The sequence below is a fragment of the Ochotona princeps genome, chromosome 7 (genome assembly GCF_030435755.1).
Source record: "Ochotona princeps isolate mOchPri1 chromosome 7, mOchPri1.hap1, whole genome shotgun sequence".
Classification (NCBI taxonomy): Eukaryota; Metazoa; Chordata; class Mammalia; order Lagomorpha; family Ochotonidae; genus Ochotona; species Ochotona princeps.
This window is the reverse complement of record NC_080838.1, coordinates 11,590,780-11,609,285: the sequence shown is the minus strand read 5'-3', so window position 1 is coordinate 11,609,285 and position 18,506 is coordinate 11,590,780. Positions and strand designations below refer to the sequence as shown.

The following is an 18,506-nucleotide window of genomic DNA, read 5'->3' as shown; positions in this document are numbered from 1 at the left end:
CCCTAACACACACATACCAACTTCCCTTTTAATTCCATTTTCTCTGTGTGTATAAGACACAGAGAGAAATACACACATGCGAGTGCACACACACACACACACACATGCACACAAGGGGTGGAGGGAGGAGAGGGAGAGGGGGAGGAAGAAAAGGAGAGTGAACGAGGGAAGGATGGAGGGAAAGGGAGGGAGGAAGACAGAGGAGAGAGAGGGAGGAGACACCTTACTTGAGTACAAATACCTGTGTTTTAGAGACAAGTAAACAGCCACAGGAATTATTTTGCCTAGAGCCCCATACCAGATAAATGACAGAGCCAATGTCTGAGGTCCAAGGTGTCATACTTCCTCAAGACAGTTCTCTCTGCTTAGAATATGTCTCCGATGCTCCACCGCAGGCAGAGACCAAGGTCTGAACTCCAACAATATGACATAATTGGACCACTCCCACCCTATTTCTGAATTCCCATTCTTCGATTATATGGTGCGAAGGGAGCCAAAAGCCAGCTCAAGGTGTGGTTGCGGCCAGTGCTTAAACAACTGTGTTAGCTTCATGCTGAGTGCCTGGTGCTTCAGGCACTGCATTACTTTTTGTACAGGGGTATATTTACAACTAATTTGAAATGCGTATTTCAAGTGTGCCAGTGGGAGTCAATTTTTGTGGACTTGCTACGTGGAATGTCATCAATGGAAATGCCATGGAGCGGTGTCATTTAAGTAAATACTGAGAAAGAGCAAGCACCCTGCATCTAACCTAGCACTGCTTTTGTTCCTGGTCAGTTGTATCATGGACAAGCATTTCCTGGGTAGTGCCTGTTCTCAGACAGTCAAAGAAAAAACAGTCTCCAAAACAGCTTACTCTGCGTAGCAAGAACTGTGGACCCTGTGCAGCTATTCAAGACCTCCTTGCAAAGCTTTGAAAAAGAAAGACCTGCTGCAGAGCAGACACCTCTGAATGAGGCTTCTCGCAGTGCTACTCCTTACATGGTAAATAATTAAAACACCCTGAAAAAGACAGGTAAGATACAAGCAGCAATGTCGGCAACACAGACATGAAAGAGACAGAGAAGAAAATGAATTAAAAAAAAAACCAATGAAATAATTCATTTGAAGCTCTAATAAAGTTTCAGCTGCAGTCTTGTTTAAAGATATATCAGACTTTAGGGATATAACCTAATTACATTTTTATTCTAAGTTCCATTCAAAATCTTGGACTTTGATTCTTTAACACAGATCAAACATAGCATAATTTTCTTGTGGCTATCAATACTTAAAAAGGATCTCTTCATTAAATACTATAAGGTCTTAAGAACGTGTGCACATAGTAGATAGGGAATAAAGTGCCATGCCCCGAAAAGTGACAATTAATTTATGTAGAAATAGTGGTGCTAATCCACTTAATTTCTAAAAAAAAGATTAATTGTTGAATCAACTTTTTATTCGAGTATAAAGTAACTCAATTTACAATATCGTTCTAGTCAGAAGTTCTCCAAATATGAAGTAGCTGGAAATAGTTCCAGAGTTAACCTTGCAGTCACCCAGGGACTAAAGGGAGGGAGGGAGTTTTCCACGGGTCTGGAGCTCTGCTGGAGGATCTCAGAGACATGTAGGCTGGGGTCATCTGTGCTCCTGTTTGGATACTGTGCGACCAGCTTCACTCCATGTTTTCTAATAAAGGAAACCTGAATAGAAAGCGTTTGCTCTTAACAATCTGTTTGCGAAAGTTTCATTTACACAGATAAAATTTAGAAACAGTTTACAAATGGGGGAGGGGAGACAGATAGGATTTTTAGATGTTTGCTTTTGCTTTTATTTACTTGTTTGACAGAGAGACGGTGCTCCCATCCACTCACTCACTTCCCAAACGTCCATAAAGAGCATAGTGGCATTGGTTGAGCCAAAGCCAAAACCTGAAGCCAAGAAGAAAAAAGCTGGCAGGGACCCAATTGCTGAAACCACTGCTGCTGCCCATGCAGAAAGCTGGAGTTAGAAGCTGGAACAAGACAATGAACCCACCACTCTGATATGGGATGCAGGGGTCTCAGCTACTTGATAAAACACACTCTGAGCAGGGGAAAACATTCTGATGAACTGGTTTGATTATACGAAAGATGTGGCCAGGCTGGAAAAGGATACCATGACTTAAACACTGAAACACGAAATAACCTACCGGAGGCTTTGGCCATAACTTAGAAACAGTTATTGGGAATTATTTTTGGAGCTGTTTGTTTTTTCCCCTTCAAACATTTGTAGGAGCCACTAGCACATTTATTTTTCAAGGCAATTAAGTAAGGTGTCCTTTGTCAGTTTAAGTGTCATTTTCTCTTGCAACCTTTTTGTATATACAGGAGGCATGACTGGTCATTTTAAAATATGATAGCAATTTCAATAGGAAATAAAAGTCATTTAAAACCAAAAATAACCATATTATACTTGTCAAATCTATTAACAGCAAATAACAAAAATGCTACTGTCTCATTGATGCTGCTGCATGAATCAAAAACACTATCCTTAGAAAAACAAAAATTTTGACATTGTTCTTAGGCTGGCTAGCTCATTCAAGTTTGCCTTGGTTTTCCTCTCTGTAGCACCAAAAAGTATGGTTTCCTGGGAACTACCTCAGATGCAGGCAAGCCAGAATGATACTGTGTTACTACAACCCAGCCATGCCACCCCTGAGTATTTACCCAATGGCAATGAAATCAGCTATGTGAAGTTATTTGGACCACTATGCTTGCTACAGTCTTATTCATGATAAATTGGATATGAAATCAACCCAGGTGTCCATCAAGTGATGACTGCATAAAGAAAATGTGGTATAAATACTGTCTCGCCACTAAAACATGCAATCTTCTGTTTTTTTTTTTTTTTTTGCAGCAAAGTAGACATAACTGAAAACCATTAAGCTAATTAAAATATTCTAGCCCCCAAATGACAAATATCTTATTTTGGGGATTTATACTAATTAATTTAGAATATAAAAATGCATGGGAACATAATGAACATTTCGAGATTTGATTGCTGCTTTTAGCCCTTGCTTGTTTATTAAGTCTGCATTAAGAATAGGATGCTTTTTTGAAAACATTAAGGGAAAAAGGAAGGAAGAAGAAGTGAGGGAGGGAAAGAGGAAAGAAGTATGCTTTTCTTCTTAGAACTTTATCTGTAGAAAGGCATGAAATTTGTTCTCAATACTGATAAGAATTTTTTTAAAGGAAAAGCATAGAAAATAAAGGATTGACTGAAAAGACAAAATGCCAAAGAAGTTTGCACATACTGTTGAATAAGACAAAAAAGATACTTAAAGTATACTGAAATACACACTTACTAACTTTAAATGCAAGAATACATCACCATGAATAAAATGCTACAGGGGACAATCTTGCTAACCATGACAGAGTCCCTCAAACTGTACTTACTCTGGCCAGGCTTCATTTTAATCCTTTTAGAAAGTCTATTAATATGTATGAAATAATACTAATTTTTAGGATGACTTATTTATTAGAAAGGAAGAGTGACACACAGAGAGGGGAAAGACAAAGCCAATGACAGACAGGGACAGGTTCCATCCACAGGCTCATTCACCTGTAGTAGCCAGGTCTGTCAGGACAAAGCTAAAAGTTCAGACTCCATCCTGGTCTCCCACATTACTGTTAGGGCTCAAGCCCTGTATCAGCAGGGAGTTGGATCAGAAACATATTGCCAGGACTTGAACTGGGCTCTCACATCACATGCCAGTATTGCAAGTGGAGGCTTAACACCTTGGACCACAAAGCCAGCCCCAACTTTTTTTCCTTTGCTGTATCAATGCATACTTTTTTTACTCGAAGAATATATTTTTTCTGTCTCTCTAGATTATTTTCTTAGAATTATTTTCTGAACTGTGTTTCCAAAAACTACTTTTCTGAAAGTCTATGCTATATTTGGGGTGGTAGGAGGGAGAATGGATATCTGCCTAGTGCTTTCATATTTAAATTATGTTTTCAATAAAGGTAAATGTTTTTGATTAATATTGTGCATGCTTATATCTTTAAAAATTTTGTTTCTATAAGTAGAATTCATAAACAGGTGTAGCAAATTTTAGCATTTGCAAATTTAGGTATGCTTATATTACTCCCTCAAACCACCTAAACGATTTACATTCTCACAAGAAATTTGTTATTTTAAGAAATCATGTTATTTTCTTTTCTTGATATTTTAAGAAGCAGTAAATGATGTTTCACAATTAAACTAATTATTAGAAAATTCCTGGCCTTCACATAAATGTATTTCCTCTTCAATGAGTGAGTTCTTTTTTTCTATTAAATTCCAATTGTCTTAATGTTTTTTCCCAATTGATATATAGTCTATATGGAGTATAATCAATAATTCTTCGCCTTTTTTCCTAGCCTTTTCCCTGCATCTAAATGCTATTGCCTTTCCTCTACATAGTATCCAGCAGTCCTCCTTCCTTTCTGTTTTTCCAACCTACATGACAACCCGTTCTCTTCACCCATTTCAATACCTTCCAGATCTTGCCCCACCAGTATTTGAACACCTAAAGGAAAGTTGTGTATAAAGCCTGCCAGACCTGCCTGTTCCTGATGATTCTGTGCACCAAACTTTTTCTCTTCATCTCGGCTATTTGTATCTGAGAGGCCTTCTATACCGCACTAACCTTTGTGGATTTAATTGTGCTTTTGTTTGTTTGGTGGGGTTGTTGCTGTTTTAAAGAACAGTTCTCCATCAAGTTTAAGCTGGATAGTCAAACAAAAGAGGACATAAAAAGGCAGAAATACTATTTTTATTTATAATTTTGTCTGGGTAAATCTGATTTGAAAAGACTTTAAAAAATCCTAACATTATTAAAAAGAAATGAGACAAAAATAAAGCAAGAAGGTCAGGTCTCCGTGGAGTAAATCTTTTGTATAGGGGGTAGTGCAAGTCACCAGAATGAATACTGACCCTAAAGTTTTGACAACCTAGGCTCACATCCTGGCTCCAACATGCTTCAGTTGCCATTTAATATTATTTTGCCCTGAATAATATTTGCATGAAACTGACATGGAGAAAACATGAGGCTATGGTACTAAGGGGAACTGTTCCTCAAAGATTATAAAATACAGTTTATACAATATGAACAAGTTATGAAGATCCTCTGTACAACACTGTGCCTACTGAAAACAGTCTTACATTATGCACTTTAAAATCTGCAAAGAAATGGTAAGCATCTGGCCCAGTGGTTTAGGATTAGGATGTTGGCCGGGGTACCAGTATCCCATATTGAAACATCCTGAGTCAATTCCTGCCTTCCTGGTAATGTGGGTCCTGCAAGTCAAAAGGTGATGAGCTAAGTACATGAGTCTGACCGTCCTTGTGGGAAACCTAGATGTAGTTCTTGACTCTTGTTTTTGGCTATGATGAGACCCACCATTGAAGGCATTTGGGGAGTGAGTCAGTAGATTAGTCCTGTCTGCTGGTATGTCTGCCTATCTTTCTGCCAATCAAATAAGCAAACAAAGCAAAAATAATCTTTATAGCACAGAGGTCATGTTAAGCACTCTTATAGTAGAAAGATAAAATCAAAATAAATATAAAAAGTAAAAATAACCTGTCAAAACCCTCGCTTATGCATCTTTAAAGTGGGAAGACATCGCAAATCTCATGCATTAGAAAAAATAGTATACACCTATCAATAGAACTTTCTAATGTACAACAGCCAATATGTGCATTGTAAATACATATTATTTGTTCTAAATTTATCTAAATGTTATTGGTAATTAAGTCAAAAGAACCAAGTATAGAGAGAGTTTGTGCTTTTATCATATTAAGTATGATAAAAAGAAGAGACAGAGACCTTGACAGGACTATTAGGAGTTCTGGATTCAAGTGTAGCATCTGCTACTAACAAACCATATGGCCATGGAAAAATTATATCACTATCCTCTGCCAATTTATCCATCAATCAAATTAGAATCCAGACTAGATTACTCTGGAGATCCAATGTGCCTCAAAAATCCTTTCATCTGAAGTAACTATGCTATAGGCATTTGACTTCATGGTTGTTTGGGATATCCACAACCCATTTTAGCATGTTCAGGTTTCCTGACTGGTCCTGATTTCAGCTTCCTGATAATATGCACCATAAGAGGAAGCAGGTACCTGTTCAAGTACCTGAGTCTGTGCGGGATACCTGGATTGAGTTTCAGGCTCCTGGCTTCCACCCAGATCAGCCCAGGCCATGGCAGTTACAAGCATTTAGGAATGAAGCAGCAGGTAGTAGCCTTCTCTCTCTCCTTCTGCCTATTTCTGTGTCTCCTTGCCTCTCAGATGAGTAATGGAAGATTCTACAAGAAGAAATACTAGCCTCAAAAAGAATTTTTCCTCAATTGCTTGCTTTGTGGTAGATTTGTATCTTTGATATAAGCCAACAGAGAAGACTTGGAGGTCATAAACAGTGGAGAAGATAAGACCAGAGAGATAACTGTCAGGAGATAAAGGGAGAACGCAGATGGAACGATAGGAGATTCTGAGGTTCAAATAGGTTAGCATCAGGGTCCATGCCTGCTCTCCATAACCTGGCATTTTGTCTCCCTAAAAGGTACATGGATTGAAAAATACTTTTAAACAGATATTTCATCGTAATCCAGGCAAGCCATAAAACTCAGAGTTGGCAGTGAACTAATATGTGCTCTGGTCTTTCGTTTCAGAGATGTGGAAAACAAGATAAGCAGTTAAGAACCTGCTCTAACTTCATTCAGTTCATTAGCAGCCTTTCCAAAAGAGAACCTAAGCTCACTCATTAGTCTCATATTATTTCCCACTGCTGGACTTCATCTCTAGTGTGAAGTTCAAATGGTATGATATAAAGACCAATCTACTATTTCAATGTCTATCAACTGTCACCAATTTAACACAGGTAAGAATTAGAATATTTAAGATTTATAGTATAATATTTTGTTCCAGACTTTATCTATCTCTACGTATACCCACCTATATGCTATATATATACACACACTCCTAAATGCATATGTATGTATCATATATTTATATGCATAGACTATATATCTCTATACATCTATATATGCATATATACATACAGGTGTATAGATAATTTTAAGTCTTTACAGAGAGAGTAAGACAGAGAGTGAGCAAGAGCGAAAGCTCTCTTGCTAGTTCATTACCCAAATGCCCACAGCACCCTGGACAAGACCAGGCCAAAGTCAAGATCTTGATTCTGGGTCTCCCAGAAGAGTGGCAGGAACCCAAGTTCTTGAGCCATCACTTGCTACCTCCCAGGCTGTGCATTAACAAGAAGATGGGTCAAAGGCAGAGACCAGGCTCAAACTCACCATGTGAGATGCAGGCATTTAATCATTAAGCTGCATGCTTACCTCAGTTGCATAATTTCAACATCCCCATAGAATTGAACTTTTCTTGCTATCTGAAGACATTCCAAGATGCACATTTAACTAGCAAGGTCCCTTGCTTCATATTTTTCTACTTCATTAATAACATTGTAATTAGATTTATCATGGTTCCTAACCTACACAATTGCTTCTTACCAACTATAAAATCTTCTTCCCTTTTGAGACTTTATTGAGATTTTTAAAATTAGCCACATCTTCAGCAATGAAAGAAAATAATTCATTCACAAATTCTAAAAATGCAAAAGGGCTTCTCATGTAAAATCTCTTCCTACATCACACATACCAGCAGTGCCCTTTTCCAGAGGCTGCTCTGGTTGGGATTTTGTGTATCTGATGGGTTTTAAATCCTCCCAACTGCACTTCTATGTCTATTAATTTTTAATAAAATGAAACTGAAAATAAAATACCATACTAAAAGCTGATATATCCTTTGCATTTTTGTTAGTTATTAAGGTTGTTTTTCTAACAAACTGGCAATGTTATTCCATGACAAGTAAGGAATTACAAGGAAATTTCCATTAATTTTCCAGTGGCATCTTTGATAATATAGTTATTCTATCTTTACCTTTTTTTAGAGAGTAGAATACCATGATAATCCACCTAACTTCAAATGCCAAAGAACAAAAAATAAAGCCACATTAATAATGGAATACAGAATAAGGTAAAAAGTCAAACTGCAGGAAAAGATTGTTTATGTGAGATATGAAGGAATTTTTGAAAAACCACCTTTTCTTTTCTTAGATAGTACTTAACTGATCCCAACCCAGATAACTTTTGTATGTATTAAGATTTTTAAGTGAAATAAAATCACATTGTCCATAGATATTTATATCATCATACAACTGATAAATTCCCCTTTTTTCTAAAATAAAATATTCTATTACTTAAGGAAAAATCACTGAATTCATACTTAAGGTTATAGGAATTTTCCAGGGTTGCTCTAACAAAGTACCATTAACTGAGTGGCTTAAAAGAACTGGAAAAGACAGCCCCACGGGTTCTGCAGGCTGCAGTGCATAAAAACAAATGTGTCACATTATGCAATGAAATTAATAATAATAAAAAAAGTCTAATGGTCTAGCCTATGACAGATTTGCAAGGAAGAAAATCAGCATGATAACGGCAATGACAAAAAAAGGGTCTGTGTTGGATGGAAGGTGAGAACACAGCCTGTGTCTTTGTCGTACATTGATCTTTCTGTATGGTTAAGTTAAAGTTCAGAAGTTATTCAGATCAGTTAATATTTTATAATAAACAGTTTATGAATGGCTAACTTTAAAAGATGTAGAGAGACATTTGGCCTGGAGCTTACGACACTGCCTCTCATATCACAGTGCCTGAGTTCAAGTTCTTGGCTATACATATGATCCAAGATTCTGGCTATGCGCTCCCCCACGCCCCCGCCAAACAGCAGGTGAGGGCTTGACAGTTGAGTTTCTGCCATCCATGTGTGAACCTGGAATGAGCTTTTGGCCCTGACTTTAGAATGGCTCAGCTCTAGCCATTGCAAGCATTTGTGAATCATTGACTCTCATTTTTGTTCTTTCTCTGTGCATGTGTTTCTTTCTTGCACTTCATGAAAGAAATTTCTGTCTCTGTAGATCCCTGTCCCTCTGCCTTGAAACTGAACAAATAAGGCTTTAAATGAATAGTGCGTGCAAATTTGTGTGTACACATATGTATATGCTGCTTCCAGGAGATGTATGAAAGAAATTAACAGTTCTCTGATGAGTCTAAGAGTTCACATTTTGAGCAAGTTATCCGAATTCCATGGCCCATGAAAAGGTATTGAGTCTCTGGTTTAGACAAATGGAAATGCTGGGGAATTTGAGTCCCCAAGGAATCCACTCTTTGCGCTCGAGTGTGTTCTTCTGTAAGGAATGCCTTTGTATCCCAAGATAGCTCAGGATCCTGCTCACTAGATCCAAAACTAGTGTGGATTTGCAGTGAAATTATAATTTGTCAACTAGCTTTCAGAAGTTTTATATCCTTATTTTTCAGATCACAAATATGTTGAACATCTCCTATAATGAAACAATACAGAGATATAAAAAGAAAAATATGTTATCATTTTTGTAACAAACAGAAATGAATTTTTGGAAGACTAAAATGTATTTGTAAGTTGAGAAATTTGTGTGTCTTCAAAAACGTTAAAATGGAAGCTATTTGGGAAGCACAATATCAGATATCATATTCTAAAGTGAGCGTTAAACCATTGTGTGAAACTTTCCCAAAACTTTCCAAAAGCGTTAATATAACTCTTGAAATCTTTCATTCACAATAAGATAATGGAGACAGCATTAGCCAAAGTTAGATTTAATATTGTGGGAGGGACTGAATCCTGAACTTCCAGAGATAAAACAGTCATCTGCTGTGACTGTGTGATCCTAGGCAACTCCTCTCCAAATGATCACTTTGAAAAGTCCTCTGTGGTTGTCATGGCAAATTAGAGACAGCGTAAAGATTACCCATGTGTTCTTCCGTACTTCAGCGTGAAAGTCAAGGCACATAGCCTGCTGTGCAGAGGTAGCATTTCCATGTCATATACATAATACTTAACAAATGGTAGATCTTATACTTACAAATATTGGCAAAAAAAATCTTGAAGGGCTTGAGAAAAGTTCATCATGTGTCATTACTATTATTAACTAATACACATTATGACCATCTCTAATATTTTTTATAAAAATTTTACAAATAGTATATACATGAAGACATGACTTGCTTTTATGTAAATAGTTCTCTTCCTCTCTAAAATGAGAATTTTCGGAAGCAGAATCAAAGAGTTAAAAGATATGTTACTTCAAAAAAGCTTCTTGATACATATATTTTATTACCAGCAATATGTGACTAGCTTATATTTATACTGCAGTGACATTAATTTTTCAAGCATTAAATGCTATCCTAAACAAATACTCATATAACTTTTATTTCTGCAAGTTGGAATTTGATGCATCCTATACCTGTTCCACCAGCACAGTCACTTAAATTGTTTTAACAATCAGAGTACTTGCCCCTTTCTTTAAAAGGTAAGAATCTGGAGAGAGCACCATGGTGCGTAGGGTTAAGCTGTCACTTACAATGCTAGCATCCCATATCTGAATCCCAGTTCAAGTCCTAGCTGCTTCACTTCCCATCCAACTTCCTTCCAATCTGGTCAGGAGGGCAGTAGAAGATGGCCCAAATAGTTGGGGCTCTGCTACCCATGTGGGAAACATAGATGGACAGTTCAGCTCCTGGCTTTGGTCTGGCCCAGATCTGAATGTTGTGTCCATTGTGAGAGTGAACCAGAAGATGGCAGATTTTTTCTCTTTATTATTCTACCTTTCAAATATTTTCTAAAAGATACAAATCAGCTAATTCTCTTCATTGTTCACCAAGAGAGGAGGAATGAGCCTCAGCTTCATGCTAGAGAAGGAGGGAGGGACAGCGGGAGGTAACGAAGCAGGAAGAAAGAGAGAAAATAGGAATTTTCCATCTGCTGGCTCACATTAGTTTTAACAGCCTAAGCTGAGCCAGGCTGAAGCCAAGAGCCAGGAGCAAGATCTGGATTTCCCATGTCGCTGCAGGGGACCAAGGACTTAGGCCATCTTCTGCTCCTTTTCCAAGCACATTAACAGGAGACAGGTTGCAAGTGAAGCAGCCAGGATTCAAAATATCATCCATATAGGATACCTGCATTGCAGGCAGCAGCTTAACTCATTACACCACAACCACCAATCCTACTGCATTTTGGTTTTTTGTTTTATTTCTTTTTTAAAATTTTATTTCATTTTATTTTTGATGATGTTTACATAGTTGATTAAGGTGGGAAGGGTCATGGATTAGGGAGGAATGGGTGAGACCGCTCTTTCCAAATTTTCTTTTTCTTCTTCCTGCATCTGGGGGAAGGGGGAAGCCACACTCAAACTCCCAACTGCCTCAGTATCCAGGGATGGGGAATGGCCACCTGAGGTCATCCTATGGTCCCCAGTGTGGGGCATGCTCCAAGGGTCCTGCTCAAGTGGTTTTGATAATTCTGAAATGTTGTTGAACTTGCTAATCCAAAGATGGGGAAATTCTTCCAGGGTCCACTGATTGACATAGTCTACCTTAGAGTCTCTATGTGCTCAGATAATTGCTGTCAATACTTGGCTGGAGTAGTTAAACAATTTGTTCTACCCTCCTTCCTCTGTTATGGTACCAGATGTCCTCTGCAAGCCCCAATGGACTTCCATATTCTCCTTGTGTATCTGGGTAGGCTATCCAATGCTCTGTCTTAGTCACTGAGGAGGCTTAATTCTCACATATGAGCTCATGGTCAGAGCACAGACCCTATGCTTCGCCCCATGGTTGGTGTTCTGAATCCAGCAGTACAGTTTGGGGATCCCCAAAAAACCTTGCCTGAGGTGATCCCAGATTGCCTGACTCTTGTGTGTGCTTGCCAGTATGGGGTCCAGCTCAGTCCATCACCCATGTCAGCCTACACATACACTGGTTGCAATTGCTGGGTTAGTTCTGTCTCAGCCCTTTCTCTTATAAAATCAATGGATGCTGCAGCCTGGCCCACCCTGTCCACCAAATATTTAGCCCTCATGTACACTGGTGAGAACTACAGATTAGTTGGAATGACCCCCAACAACCTCCACTAGGCCCACGCCCATCCCTGGTTCATCTGCCAGCCAGTACTTATATCAGACCAGTCCAGTCTGTCCCACATGTCACTCAGCTCTCATACACATCAATGGGCATTGAAGTTTAGGTCAACCCAACCAACCCCACTGTCCAGCACACACTCAATGCCAGTGGCTGCCACTGACTGTATAGTCCGGTCCATCCCCAGTCCTGGTTCTCATTCATGCTCACTAGTGGGAGTTGCTGTCCACCAGAGAGATGCCCACATTTTCCTTAGTGGGTCCACTCCCAGTCCCAGATCTTGTGCTTTCCAGGTGGTACTATGGTCTAGCTTAACAGGAGTTACCACCATTCCCATCACTTGCCAGCTGATGCTGCAGCAAAGCCCAACCAGCCTGCATTTACTCTGGCCCATGCATGCACCAGTGGATACAGTCAGCCAGCCCAGCCTGGCACTCCCTCTAATCCAGTTAACATGCAGGTCAACAGGTGTTGTAGTCCTGCCCAGCCTGGCCCACCCCCAGTTACTCCTAGTCCCAGGTCTCATGCTCACCAGCAGGAGCAGTGACCCAGCAGGGAGGCTCTCTGCAGCCACTCTAATGGACTCACCCCGCCCCTAGGGTCTCACATGTGCTGGTATGTGCTGCGGCCAAGTCTGGCGTGTCTTGCCTCACCTTGGCATTTGCTGGCAGGTGCGATAGCCTGGCTTGACCTGATCTGCCCCCGGTTCCAGCTCATGCTTATATGTGCTACAGCCTAACCCAACCCAGCCAACCCCCAGTGCAGATCTTAATGTGAATTGGCTGGTTTATGGTCTGCTCAGCCTGCTTTATACCCTGTCCTAGTCCTCAGATCCTCCAATGGGTGTTATGAACTGGCCCAGCCTAGCCTGTCCCCAGACCTGAGCCACACATGTACCAGTGGGTTACTATAACCTGGTCTGTGCTGTTCCCAGCTTTGTTTCTTGCATTCACCTGCATGGGTTGCATCCTGACAAAGGTATTCCCCAAGGTCCTATATCAGATCTCCCAGTGGCAGATCTTGCACACAGTGGTGGGCACTTGGTCCAGACTGACTTAGTTCGCCTCCTGTTTTGGTAAGAACAGTCGTCTTTCCAACTGGCCCACACCCAATCCAGTATTTACTGTTGGGTGCTACATCCCAGCCCTACCTGGTCCAGAGCCAGTCTCAACCCCCCTCAGTTACCTGCAAGTACAGTGGTCTTTTCAATGGAAGTCACTCAGAAGTCATTCTTCACCTTGGGCTCTCCTCTTCCTTCCCCCTACCTTGGCAGGCAGGAAACACATGGGGAAATCCCCAGGCTCACTCTGCCTGCCTGGATGTGAGCCCCAAGGAAAGAAGGACTTTGTGATTGAGGCTATAGATCTTGGTTAGCCCTTATTCAATCTCTATGGTAATATTTACGGTAATGTTTTTTTGAACTGGAAGATGTCTACTTTATCAGCTGTGCTGACAAAGGTCTCCCTTGCCTGCATCCCTTGCCTGCATCCAGTGAATATCCTCAGTACACAGAGGTCATCACCCAAAGTCTATTGTCCAGAAGGATGTCTAATCATTCCTCTAGCTACCCACAGCAAAGTCCATCACTTGACTGGAAGACAATGGTTTGCAATGTAATGAGTTTGTGCTATGTGTGGTGGGAGATAAGATTAGAAGACACACACAGAAATAGAGGGAGGAGACACAGAACAAAATAGTGGACAGGAATAAAAATTAACTTGCTCAAGATGGTCCTTCCAGCGTAGCTTCCCACAAAAAGTCACTGCCTCTTTCAAGGCTCTATGGAAACCAGCTATTCTAGTGTTTGAGACCACCGAGGAAGACTTAGTTCCTAAATTACTGGAGGAAAGGGGAAGGAAATTGCAGTACTTCTTCAACTAGGAGTGCTGATGCCAGGAACCCTGCCACTGGCTTGCTCCCCCTTGTCTGCCTACCAAAAAAAAACTGTAACCAGCTACAAAACCTGGCTCAGTCCTCTCACCATGCCATGAAAGGGGCTAGAGCTGAATCCAATTGTTGATGCTGACCTGGAAGAATAGGACTGAAGGCTATGGCACAGCATCAGCTGGCAGAAGCTGGCACTGGGGGCTAGTTCTGTCAAGTAAAACCACAGAACCAACTGGAGAGTGTATAATCCAGGAGTGGGAGTGGCCTGGGAGGGAAATAGTGGGCTCCTCCCTCTTGCGCTACCACCCCACCCCACGGAAGAGCATGAAAACAAGGGCAGGTGCTGGGGTGGCTAGACAGAGATCCACCCAACAACATCCGTGAAGGCTGGATAGTTGAGCTGGTTAGATGGAACGAGGTTTTAATACCAATTGACATGTATGAGAGCAGAAGGGGATGTGGAAGAGACTGAACTAGTCTGCCACACACACTGGCAAACCATGGCAGGGAGCGGGCCTGGTGGGGGTTATTGTGGGTCGCTCTGACTAGGCTGCAGCCCACATTGGTTTGTGTGAGGGCCGAGTATGTGCTGGGCAGAACCAGGCTGGACTGTAACACCCATTGGTTCCAGTGGAAGATAGGGATGGAAACAGAACCAACCCAGCAATTGCAACCACCAGCTGATTGGGGCAATGGATTGTGCTGGGCCCTGTGCTTGCTAGTGCATACAAGAATCTGGTCTGGGAACACCTCAGACAAAGTTTCTTTGGGAATCTCCCCAATCAAACTGCCGGACTCGGAACCCTAACCATCAAAAGACAGAGGACAGAACAAGTCAATCAACCACCTCAGTTATATATTGGCAATGAAAATACTGGGCAAACGAAGACTCTGTGATGGACTATGTCAATCAGTGGATTCTCCAATGACCTCATCGTGCTTGGAGTGGGGAGAGTGGCAGCAATTCAGAACTGCTGAACTATCAAAACCACTTGAGCAAGACCCTCGGAGAATGCCCCATATCCGGGACCTGGGGTGGGTGGGAGACTGGGTGGGGCTTCTCCCTTAAAATCCCCTTTTACATCAGATACATTAAGGAAACAATACGGAACACATATCTCAGAGCATGCCCCACATCCGGGACTCGGGGTGGGCGGGAAACCGGGTGGGGCTTCTCCCTCAATATCCTCCTTTACCTCAGATACAAGATGGAAACAATATGGACATAATAGTATTGCCCACTTCCCTATCCCCCTGAACCCTTTTTTTTTTCTTCTTTCTTTTTCTTTCTTTAACTGTAATTAACTATGTAAAGATTGTCAACAACAACACAATAAAATAGATTTAAAAAAAAAATATGGAACTAATTGACTTGCCCATCTTCCTGTAGTGCTTGAAACTTTTTACCCTAATTATGTCAAGATTTTTGAAAAATAAAATAAAATAAAATAACAAATATTTAAAAAAGGACTGAAGGCTCTGGGACATCATCTTGCTTATTGTGTCCTGATCTCAGATCACACTGGGGAGGAGTTGACATGTCCCTAACTGTTTCTCTTCAAAAGTCTTCTCTCCGAGGTCTACCATCCAGCATGTTCAGACTTCTGGGTGCTGCTCCTGAAAGAATGAGCTGATTTCCTATTGACAGAGAGCTTTCTTCAGTGTTCCACAGACAGTATGTTCACTCAGCTTTCCCATGTGCTTTGTTTATCTAGGATCCTCACAAATAAGACCACAGAGGATTTACAGCCAGTGATTGGTTGCAAGTGTTTCTCAGTCTACAACCACACTATGCCTGCTGCCCTGGCTATAGGCCTGAAGATATTTGACCTGACAAACAAGACTTCCCGCCTGTAGCCAACAGGAACCAGCCAGCACTGTATAGCATGACCCCATCTCTAGCAGCAATTGGGAGTTGAACCTGTGCTCTGTCCAGGGTGCTTTGGTGAGACTCTGGACACACGTGTGCCAGTGGACTGAGCATTACCCCTGACGGCAACCATGCGTCTGGTCTCTGTGTCTGTGGCTCTGCTCATGTACCTCATTTGCTTTACAGTTCCCTGAGGAGGCTGGAGCCCTGCCCTGGATTCTAGCCTGCCTGGTTGGGCCCTGACAACCAGCCCATTGCCATCTGCCAGCTAATATCCTCTTTTAACCTGAATGGGGGCACCCGTGAATCAGGGAGCTGCCACCTGTCCCTGAGCACAGCTGCTGCCTAGCTGTTGCTGTGGGGCTTCCATTTGCTTGTCTGGACCAATCAGGTCAGATATGCGGAAGCTGCAGTATGGTTGCCTCAGTGGGAACACTACAGCCAGGTGAGTCCTCACTCTATTCTAGCCTCATGTTTTGATACTACTAGTTCAATCTTCTCACACATATTCTACCCAACTACAAAAACTGCACTCTTCCAGTGATGTTGCAATTCTCCAGAATTTCCATCAACACTGGCTCAGTTTTATTCATCAGGCCCTAAAGGCCTGGTTCTATCATCTATGCATATTTTAAGGGGCAAAAAAATATATAATATCTCAAAGTGTTTCCCAAGCAAAACAATACATTCTAGCTTAAAAAGTAATTTCAAAGACAAAACTACCAATTCTGTACCTCCAAAACATTTCCTTTATTATGGATTATGGGTTAATATTAGCATGCTGTATGATGGAGCATTAAAATGAGAACAAACATGAATTTACTTTCACACCAGCACCACCCCACTGAAATTTCCCAAGCTCTTGCTCCTTTCAGCCCTGTGCATCCAAAACTGAAATGATATGGGCATCATCATCAGGAGACACTCCAAGAATGGCTGAAGGAGAGCCTAAATCATTAGTAAAGAGCTGTCTAAATCCTCCAATAGAAATATGTTCAACAGACTACAAAATTAGAGGGAGAGGAAACGGGACTCATTGAGCATGGTGTTTCAGTTTGAAAGACAAAACATTTTTGGAGATAGGTTACATGGCAATCTAGAGAAGATTTATTTTATATGTTTCTGTTACAGTAAAATTTAGGAATAAAAGTTGTAGAAATATTTATAATATTCATAATACCCTTTTGAAAATCAATGATCTGATTGTCATTAAGACCACTCTGGATTTTTTATCAGTGTAGCCCCAAGTTCTATATTTAAAACATATAAACTACATGATTATAAAATATATAGAAAATAGACATATTTAATTATGTTACATAATAGATACATCAAATATAAATACATATAAAATATATTTTACAATGTATCTTATTTTTCTTCTTAATGTTTCTCAAATCAATACGTATTTGTGGGTTTCGACACAAACAGAACTAAAATCCAAAGTCCTCACATGGGGCTCCATGTTCTCAAGGGATCTATCCCCAGCCTGTGTCTACAGCTCCTTCCTGTCCCCGCCTTATCCACTGAGCTGCTGGCCCACTGACCTCCCCATGTTCCCAGGGCATGCTCAGATGCTCCACAGACGGGGTCTCAGGGTCTGTGCACTTACTGTGACCTGCTTGTGGAATCGAATGCCCCTGATTTCCTCAGAGCTCACTCTTAATTCATTCATGCCTCACCCTCTAATAAGTGAACACTCTATGTGAAAGAAGCATTGTCTATTCCCTTGTTCTTGCTTCACTATTTATTACCACACTTACTACTACTGACTTCTATATTACGTACCTATTTATTGTTAGGGCTTTTTTTTTCTTTTTCAGAATGTAAACTGTGAGGCAGAGACTTTGTTTTAATTTGCTCACTGCTTTATTCCCTGGTTCCAGGTTCTAGATCAGTCTTTGATGAATGAATACCTGTATTTTGCTCTGATCTGCAATTTTATGACAGAGCACAATGCTACTGAATAAAGGTTGTTTCATAGAGTTAACTAATCCTGGATTTTTACGATGTCATAAATTGTACTGAATAGAACATTTAAGTGCTTTCTCTTAAATAGATGTTCTTTCATGTAGCATCCTCATACCCAATCATATTTCCACTTCTCCCCTTCCCCAAAGTTTGCATCATACACTTTTAGACCATCTTCCTTCTCTGGCCCTGAGTATCCAACAGTGTATCTCCATACTTTGTATGCTGGCATCTCTCTTGATTCCACAACATTGCTCAGAAATTCACTTCCTACTTTGAGTAGATTTTTTTCTTCTCTCATTTATTTGTTCCCAAAATTATGTTTCTATGTATACAGTTTCCACTTGAAGAACAGGTTCCAATTTCTCTAAATTCTACCCATTTTCCAGACCACACACCAGTTTGTGAGGATTCCCTCATACCTTCCTCCGATTCAAGCTGTCTGATTGCACACTTTCTATATTTTTATGGTACCTCCCTGGGTTGATTGCATGAAGTTGCCCCTGACCACCTTGGAGATCCTCCTTTGCTTTACTTAGTTTGTAACCTTACTACTTGTTGCTTCCTAAAGTAAAACCCTGCTCCTATATTCTTTTTCCTTCATCAAAGTCCCATGCAAGTCTAACCAGAAAATAATAAATGTTTTCAAATCTAACCAAATGCCAAAGTCAAAATTCTTTTGCAAAACAGGTTCTGCTTTTGAAGAAACAAATATAATTGTTTATGATAAAATATTTTCA

At 40.5% G+C, this 18,506-nt stretch overlaps 1 protein-coding gene across 2 annotated transcripts in view; it reads right to left on the bottom strand.

Moving 5' to 3' along the window:
* The window catches only part of TTC29 (tetratricopeptide repeat domain 29), a 256,810-nt gene that overhangs the window by 143,783 nt on the left and 94,521 nt on the right, over positions 1 to 18,506 (bottom strand). The gene's annotated exons all lie outside the window — the stretch shown is intronic.